The sequence below is a fragment of the Rhipicephalus sanguineus genome, chromosome 8 (genome assembly GCF_013339695.2).
Source record: "Rhipicephalus sanguineus isolate Rsan-2018 chromosome 8, BIME_Rsan_1.4, whole genome shotgun sequence".
NCBI lineage: Eukaryota > Metazoa > Arthropoda > Arachnida > Ixodida > Ixodidae > Rhipicephalus > Rhipicephalus sanguineus.
In genome coordinates, this window is record NC_051183.1 from 94,897,920 (window position 1) to 94,907,507 (window position 9,588).

Consider the following 9,588-nt stretch of genomic DNA (forward strand, 5'->3'; position numbering starts at 1 on the left):
TTTTCAGGGCTCTAGATTGGGAACAGTTAGTAGGGATAGGATTTAAGGGAGAGTACCTCATTAACCTGCAATTCGCTGATGTCATTGCATTGATGAATCCTTCAGGGGCTAATTGCAACTCGTGATTACTGATTTGGGCAAGGAAGAATTTGGCAAAATGGTAGGTGTGCAAATTAATATGCAGAAAACTAAACCAATGTGCAATAGTCTCGGAAGAGAACAGCGCTTTGCGATAGGTACCGAGGCACTGGAAGCGGCAAATGAATACGTCTACTAAGGACAGCTAGCGACCGCGGAGCCAAACCACGCGAATGATGTACCTAGAACAATAAGAATGGGGGAGCACATTCAGCAGGTACTCTCAAATCATGAATGGTAGATTGCCACTATCCCTTAAGAGGAAAGTATATAAGAGCTGAGTCGTACGGCTACTTACCTACCGAGCAGAAACCTGGAGGCTTCCAAAGAGGATTCACTTGGATTTAGGACGGCGCAGTGAGCGATGGAAAGGAAAAATATACGTGTAACCTTAACGGAGAAGAAGAGAGCAGAGTGGGTCAGCGAACAGACCGGCGTTAAAGACATCTCAGTGGAAATCAAGAAGAATTTGGCATGGGCACGGCACGTTGCGCGTACGCAAGACAACCGTTGGTCGTTAAGAGTGACAGACTGGATTTCAACAAAAGGCAAACGTGTTAAAGGGAGGCAGAAAGTTAGGTGGGTAGATGAGATTAAGAAGTTGGAGGGCATAACATGGCCTCAGAATGTGCAGGGCCGTGTTGATTGGCGAAATGTGGGAGATGCCTTTGCCCTGGAGCAGGCGCAGTCAGGCTGATGATGACCATGAAAATGATAATGAGCTCAAATGGTAGAACAACTACCCCTGACAAGCGTTGGTCCCGTGTTCAATCTCTTGACCAACACGAATTTTTCGGCAACTAAGAATTTTTAATTCTCAGAAATTCGTGAAGATTTCCTTATGGTCTTGTGCTGGGAGTGGTTCGTGGTCTATTTCCTTTTATTAATCCTTCCACCACCTTGCGGAATTCCTCGAAACTTATTTGGAAATAGTCATCTCCATAGATTTTTCTTGCTATCAGATATCGGCATAAAAAGGAATACGCATGTATTGTCTTGTATCTCTTTAATTCAGTGCAAGACAGGCCTTCACATTGTATCTGTAGTCGCGAGACCCTAGTACACCCAGGCCAATATTTCATTGATGAATATGTGCAGGGGTGGATAGGTACAACAGCCAAAATTGTATCCACGAAGGGTGTTTGTTCACATGCTTAATGATTTGCTGTTATTGAGAAGCAGCAAGAGCAAGCGCCAGTGTTCTCAATTTGAAGCAAGTCTATGTACTGCTGGCTGTAGATTGTGAAGGCAGAATACGAAACGGCAGCCTTCAGAAAGTATCAGGAAAAAGGACTCGTTGAATTCGGCGACGCAGACGTCTCATGCCTGCGTACATTATATGCACAAGGAATTTTTTTTAGCAAGTTAGCGAATCAGTACGCAGTGTTGCTGTGAGATGACTGCTAGCGCCTAACCTTCATACTCGTTATGTATGAACAAAATAACGGGAATTTTTAGGGTTCATTTTTCTTTGCGAGAAACAACATTACTTGGATTTAACAGACAAGGAAGGAAGGAAGGAAGGAAGGAAGGAAGGAAGGAAGGAAGGAAACAGAAAAAGGTGAAGGCAGGGAGGTTAACCAGAAACACTTCCCGTGGGCTACCCTACTCTAGGGGATCGGAGAAGGGGAACAGGAAGACGAGAAATATAGAGGAGGGAATAGAAAAAAAAATCACAGCATATCCACGGAGTGAATGATGATGAGTGGGCGAAGCTGCGGAGGTTCATCGGTAAACCGTGAATCTTCCGTGAATTCTGCCCAGTACATCATCACCGACGTGAGATCGGGCGCGTTTATACTAAAGGTTCGATGAGTTATGACGACTTGCAGCTCACTTTGATTTTACATGTACGCTGTGAATTTTCATTGTTTAGAAAACCATTGCTTTAGAAAACATCTGGCGTCTTTCGTTAAGCAGCTGGCGTCTTGTCGTTTTGCTTTAGAAACATCTGGCGTTCTTTCGTTTTGCTTCTACAAAACATCTGGCGTCATTCGTTGGTTTATTTCATCAATCAACGGCGTTTTGAACAAAATTTTTATTGTTTAATCACGCACAGGAGAAATCTCACCAGGCACTACCTTGGAGGTAAACAATGGCTGCTAATGGGAATGAGAGACAGAAGAAGTCGGCTTTTAGCTAACGCTTACACTTCTACTAACGTTTCCTACTGGAACATGCCAATGGCTGCTAATGGGGAATGAGAGACAGAAGAGAGAGAGAGAGAGAAGGAATGTAGGAAAGGCAGGGAGGTTAACTAGACAATGCGTCCAGTTTGCTACCCTACACATGGGGAGGGGGAATAGGGGAGTAAAAGAGAGAGAGAGAAGGATAGACACATGTCACATCACACACACACAGTGCCGAGTTTCACAGGCGGTCGCTCAATAGGGTTCTTTTCAAGTACCGCAGTAGGGCTCGTGTGGCTTTCTGGGCTGATATGCTGCGCGACCAGGCTCCTAAGATCTTTGCTTCATTAAAGGGACGTTCATCCAGTCTATCCAAGGCACACTGGAGAATCCGGCGATCTTCATCAAATTGGGCACAGTGGCACAAGAGATGTTCAGTAGTCTCTATACAATTGCAGCTTTCGCACATGGATGAATCGGCCATGCCAATGCGATGGCTGAATGAGTTAGTAAACGCTACACCGATCCACAACCGGCACAGCATTGTAGCGTCACGTCGAGAAATCTTGGATGGGAGTTGTAGCTGGAGTAATGATTCAAGGTTCTTAGGGCGAGGATTGGAGTTAAGCGGAGAATTCCAGTGCGCAAGCGTGGTATTATGCGCGATGCGACGAAGTTCTCTAGCTGCATCTACTCTTGACAAGGGTATGAACAGTGTGGGCGCTCCATCGTGTGCACATCGGGCAGCGTCGTCAGCGAGGTGGTTACCACTGATGCCACAGTGACCCGGCAGCCATTGTAGAGAGACAGAAGAATTCGGCTTTTAGTTAACGCGCACGCTGCGAATTTTTTATTGTTCAACAACGCAGAGGAAAAATCTCCCACCGGCACCACCTTGGAGGTCAAAGCGTAAGACTCGTTACGCACTACGACTACTACGACTACGACTACGAGGGACGAACGGGTGCCGCCTTAAGGAGCTTCGCCCCTAAAAGAGAGAAGAGATGCAGTGCATTCACTACAGCGTGCGGGATTGCACTACAAGTCAGAGGCGTTCGCATAAGCCCGTCGTTCTCAACAGACAAGAAAGCCAAGGAAAGTATAGGAGATGTTATTTGATGGAATTATGATAACTTGCCACCGGCAGCGGCCTACGAGTGGCGCTGACTGACACTCCTGCCTTTAATTCCGCATATATACCCCATAAAATGGACGGGTGGGGCGGTTGACTGCCGCCGTAGCTCAGCGGTAGAGCATCGGACGCGTTATTGGAAGGTCGAGGGTTCCGTTCCTGCCGGCGGTAAGGTGCCTTTATGTCCACTTTACCTTCGTCACATTTGCAACATAACCGCTGCAAGTAAAGTCCCCTGTATTTTCCTAGGCTTTCTTGCCAGGTAGTTCCGATTAATGTTGCTTCATACAGGTGTATGTCGTGTATAGGGAGCCCCAGTCTTCGCCAAGTGGGAAAGTATAACGTTCTTTTTTACAGCACAGCTGTCATGGCGAGACTGGCCGTGTATCATACTTAGAAAATGGTCATCATCATCAAGCGGCACCTGCTCAATCACCGCCCAGCATTCTGTACGGATTGCTAACAAGAGGTGCTCAAACGTAGTAGGATTTCCCCAATTTCTGAGGCACGTACGCGCTATAAGGATTTTTAAGCTTAACTCACGGTAGAGGCTTCCCGTGACTCGTAGATAGAAAATATCATCATAGCGCTTTCATTGTGATGCTGTGTGCAATGAGGCCAAAGCAATACTCGGTGAGAAGTCAATTACAACTCATACCCTTATATGGTTCCCTGCTCATATGGGCTCGATGGTAGGAGGGATTATCAATCTCAATGAAGTGGCCCACTCCAGGGCACGAGGGTTAACTATCCGCGACCATGGATGACTTCTGGGACAACCTGGACGATTGGTAAATAGGGATTAACCAACCACGCACAATGAAATTACTCTACATTTTGCTACGGGTAGGAGAGTCTTTCCGCCTCCACCTCGGAAGTTAAACAGGGCGCAGGCTTTGATACTGAGATTGCTGCAAACTGAAACATATCCTAACCCTGCCTTTCTGCACAAGCTTTATCCTGATGTTTATTTAACGAATTCATGTGTGGCGGTTTATCCACCTGACACCACATGCTCCGGGAGTGCCCCTCGGCACGTGGCACTCATACAGCATCGGTCAGCAAGTGGGCTACGCTCTTAGGAGTCCGGACATTCAGTCGCAAATTTTGGCTGTCCAGAGGGCCCAGGATGCTGTGGTAGGTCTCGGCCTGACTGTCTCGTCGTGGGAGCGGCCCGCCGTGTGCTAAGGCACACGCCTCCGGACTATGGTTATATACTTCTTCCAATCCAATCCAATCATAGTAACCGGCGCGCGTTCAATCAACGCTCAAGCAATATGTACACATGGCTAACAAGAGAAGCTGATACGTGCCCACCAGCACTGCTGTGACCCAGCCATGCGCGATATACTAGAAGCTGCGCTCCTTTTTTTCCGGATGTGGTTTCACTTTTATGAAAATAAGGATCGTTAGTGAGGTGAAAACATGGTGAGATTTAGCAGAATTCAAGTTTTTTACACGTTCGCGATTACTCATATGGTACGCACTTTGACTTGGGAGGACATAGTTCATTGTTAGTTACATTCAGCACGAGTTAGATGACCAGAAAAGACTGTACGAACGCTTCCATGTGCATTGTGTTTGCATCAGTCGCGCTAGATATAATCAGCTTTTTTTAAATACTATTTGCTTCACAAGCTCTATCAACACTTTCTGCAGCCGTGCATCAATATTGTGCCAACCCATCACATTTCCCGCTGAAGTTACACAGGTCACTAGCACATGAACTTCAACGCGACTCAAATGCTTTTCACAGGGTGTTTTCGCCCATTTTTAAATAAAACTCAAATTGCCAGAACCAACAGTTCATCATGGTGATGCATCGAAACCCATTTAGACGCTGAAATTGAGTTCATATCTATGTACAACTTGTTTCGGCTGTGGCTGTTGGGTATGAATTTTATCACTTTAACAGAAAAACTTGTATTGCTTTCAGCTTTGAGATGCTTTTTCTTCGTTTGATGACTATTACGTAATTAACTTTTATGCTCACGTTTATGCAGTAGCAAAAACTGTGGCCCGGAGAAAGCAAAATAGAGACATACAAAGGTTATCCGACATGCAGGTAGATTAGCCCGACACCTGCACTTGAAAAGGTTTAAGGGGGAGACTGATGGGCAAAAAGAAGACATTGAGAGATAGAGAGCCCTAAAAAAAGTTCTATGCTACCCCCCCCCCCCCCACCGAGAAAAAATTTCTTCCTACGCCACTGCGCCATAGAGCGCTGTTTCCTGCACATAATCATGAACCAACTATCCCAAATGCATACCCTTATATCTCTTATGTCCTCCCTATATTTTCAGTGGTCGGTGCTTGTTCCAAATAGAGCGAGTACAGGTTTGGAAGTGCTAAAGTACTCCACACAGTTACATTTATTTTCCCTTTTAATGATTATTCACCTTACATAAATTAACATGTGAGAGGGATGTCGCTATAATAATAATATTCGTAGTATTGCCTCCCAAGAGCACGATGTGATAATGAGGCACCCCGCAGTGGAGGGCTCCGGAAATATGGCGATCTGGAGTTTAACGTGCACCGAAATTTTTAAACACGGGGTTCTGGCATTCCACCGCCAGCGAAAACGCGGCCGCCGCTGCCGGGACTCGATCTCGCGACATTCCAGTCAGCAGTCGACCACTATAACCACTTGACCACCGAGGCGGGTACGGATGCAGCTGTTACTTGTCTAATGACTCATCTACATATACCGCGTTCATATCATTTCAAACTTTTCCTGCCCTGCTCTCTTCCTACATGCACCATTCTGACTTCAATCCTAATTCCTGTAGACAGCAGCATTTCCGCTCCTTTACAAACGTGTGCGGAGTTTACAATACCTCAAAGTCGCAAGGCCCTCGAAAGAAAAGCACCTACTAATTATGCCACCGTGTTATCTTACAATTGCAGCAGTCTCTGTCTGACGTCACTACACTCTCTGACAGATTATTCGTGAGCCAGGTTTTCCCGCATCATCAGGAATGAGTGCTAAAGCTGCGTGGAAGCTGATCGCAATTACCTTCATGGCTATTGCGGTGAATCATGGCTCATCGTGCAACAAGCAACTGCCAGGTAAGGGGCAATTTCATCTTCGCTTTATATACAACGCGAGTGTAGTAAAGCGATAGAATTGTGCGCATTCTTGTTCTGCGAGACGGGGCTCGAAAGATGGTGCCAGGCAAAGACGTATATGTGAGCCGAGCCGGCATGTGGCCTTGGCTTCAATGTGACGCCGAATTGAACCCCACTGCAGTGAGCGCGAGCGTGCGACTTTGCGCGGATCCCGTGAGAAGGAAGAAGAGGGACGGCTGTGCAACTGGAGCGACGCCGTATGCTTGCGTCTCCAGCTGTTTTTATTACTTCATATAAATCTCGTTTTGTTAAAGTGACCGTTGTTTTTTTCCAGTATTTCTCTAACGCCTCTCGAATCATCGTGACCTTTAGCACAATAATGTATGCAGAAAATGTAGTCTATTTTCCGTATGCTGAATATAGACGTACAGTCAACAATATGTGTAATGCAAATAGGAGAAGGGAACGTCTTTTCCCCGTTGCGTACTCGATATTGCGATGTTCAATCCCGATCTAGTTAGCCTCGCCGTAATTAATAAATTCCTTCTTGTTACCACCATTGCTTCTGGCAACGAACTGACAGTATAGAAGGCACGATACTCTGGAGAATGTAGAGATAGGTTAAAGCTTACCTGATAGTACACTTCATCTTCCAAAAGGCCCCCTCTGAGTATATTACGTGTACGCGTTCTTCGGAAACAACAAGTGACAAGTACTCATTGACCGTTTAGCGACGAGTACGACTTTGCGCGCTACAAAGGGGATCTGCGGAAGTATTTAAGCCATCTTGGTTTTGAGGTTCTTTATCGTACACCTAGATTTATTTACACGGGTGTTCTTGTCCGTAATCTCCATCGATGTGCTGTCGCCGTGGCCGGTAAATGTGTTTCTAGAAACTCGTCACGTTTTTATTTCAGGAATTGGACCACGCCTTCTGAGTGCAAAGGCCGCTTTCGGAGACTTCATGCGAACCTGCAAGAAAGAGATCCTGGATGTGGCCAAATTTGTTCCGTCTGCCAATGTCCAAAAGGTTTATACAACACTCATAAACAGCCGAGGCTTCACTAAAGAGATGGGCATTTTTCCTGGCCGTGGCGGCTGCGACACGTTAGGAGCCCGTGCGATTTCAGTTCCTGCCAGATAGCCTCCTGTGGTTAAAATTATCCGGACCATTCCACTACGGCGTCCATGGAAGGCTCAGTCGCGTTGTAACGTTCAGACCCCTAAATAACCTAATTATTTTGTGTGTATTGTGTTTGACAGCTTTAGATTATTACCCCGATAAGCTTATGAAGTCAGGCGTTGCCGCTTGTATGTTCTAAGGCGTAGGCGGCGCAGGGTGCTAGGGAGGCGGGACGTAGTCTCATCAGAGAAAACAAGCTTCGTAGCAACGTTTCTTCGTAGTGCACGCAAAAATGAAAAACAAATGCTTCCTACAGCGGCTTGCCTTTGTTCTCGGCCTTTCAGATGGTAAAAATGTGAACTCAACAGCCCTCGCAATGAAACGTCAGTGGTCCTCGGTCGCCAGTATTATCAAAAGCCTGAAAAAAATGACGGGACAGGTCTGTCTGAGTAAATGTACGGGATACACATGGCGCCCCTCTCAGGTGTTTAGGAGGAGGGGCAGCTGCCCTCTTCTGCCCCCGTCGTGCGCAGGCCAATGCTCTACGGGATCCGCGGACACGTATAATGATCAGATTATTCATTTTTCCCTAGGTTAAACACTGGGTTTACGAAACCGCCCGACAGTATTCTTTTTGCATACCAATGAATGTGGCTAATTTATCAACATTTATGTTGGGATGCACTTAATGACGTTGTTCCGTCCTTCAGTAAGTGTTATACTGAGCGCATTTAGGCGTGGGCATCAAAATGTACTTTTGCTTGGCGGTCAGATTTTGCGTGATGGCGTAACACTGTGTCGGATTCGAAGCAACGGTAAACTGATAAATTTTTAGTATGTTTCAGGCAAACATGATAACAGCACTTTATAATGTTGCTGCTGCAATGTTTCAATGTGGGCGGAAATTTTACGTCAACTGCGCTACCTATCGCCGCTCAGACATATTTGCAATCGGCAGTATGGTATAACAACTGCAATGTTGCCCCGTTTAAGCACAAATGTATCCTAATGACCTTTACCCGATGAACTTATCCCAGCACGTATTTCAATGACCCATCAAAATACGCTTTGGTGGATGCACTATATTTCAAACTTTAAGAGCTGACAGTGCTCTTGAAGAAACTGTTTGAGCAAGAATTTCGTTAAGAACAAAGCTGCAGTGTTTTTAACCACGCTTCTTCTACAGTTACTACGAGTTTTCTGCCACTTCTATAACATCTGCAAAGGGGCGGTGATGGAGGAAATGGAGAAGCTGGTATGGCCATGTATTTGTGTGTACTCTTGTAATACGTCAGGTGGTGGTAGTGGTGATGTTGCACCAGGCGCGGTTCGGCTGGCGTGCATGGCCGGCAATAGTTCCGCCTGAGCATCTCCTGTATTGTAGGGGTATGTCACCACGTGTTGGACAGCCCAGTGTCTCACAGGAAGACCAACAAAATTCGTGGCACGCTCCTCCTCGTTGCCGTGGGTCGTTCACAAAAAATGACGTCTTCAAATGTCTGGTGCCTATGAGAACCTTTTTGCAAGGTGCGGATCATCGCTGCTCTTTTCACATCAAACTGCGGGCAAAGCCAAATAAAATGTTCAATGTCCCCGATGTCACCGTAGAAGACACGAAACGGGGAAGCGTATAGCCCAGTTTTTAATGACCAAGCCGGGGTGTATTGATATCGATATTTATTTTATTCAAGTGCAAAAAGTTACACTTCGGAGAGAGAGGACTAAAGGCGTTGATGCGGAGCTGGTTCTTATGTGGTACAACAGCGTCGCTTGTTCACGAGAAATTCCGTTGATTAATAATGCGATGCAAGTATGTATACCTTCAAAGAAGCGTGATTCGAACGAGTGCACTATACTCAGCGACAACTTATCTTGACAGTGGAGCGAAGGCTACGAAGGCGGGGCTTCCACATATTCATGTTGCTCGGCAAGTATATGGGAGCTTGCGGCGGATTTAGGTCTCTCTCGCTCGCATCGTTAACGCGTTTGGAAAA

General features: G+C 46.2%; 1 long non-coding RNA gene across 1 annotated transcript; it reads left to right on the forward strand.

The window, feature by feature from the left end:
* Positions 1-6,315: 6,315 nt before the first annotated feature.
* On the forward strand, positions 6,316-8,823 carry LOC119403394 (uncharacterized). Its single transcript, XR_007417179.1, has 3 exons — positions 6,316-6,471; positions 7,389-7,501; positions 8,781-8,823. It is a non-coding gene; the product is annotated as an uncharacterized LOC119403394 (long non-coding RNA).
* Positions 8,824-9,588: the final 765 nt, after the last annotated feature.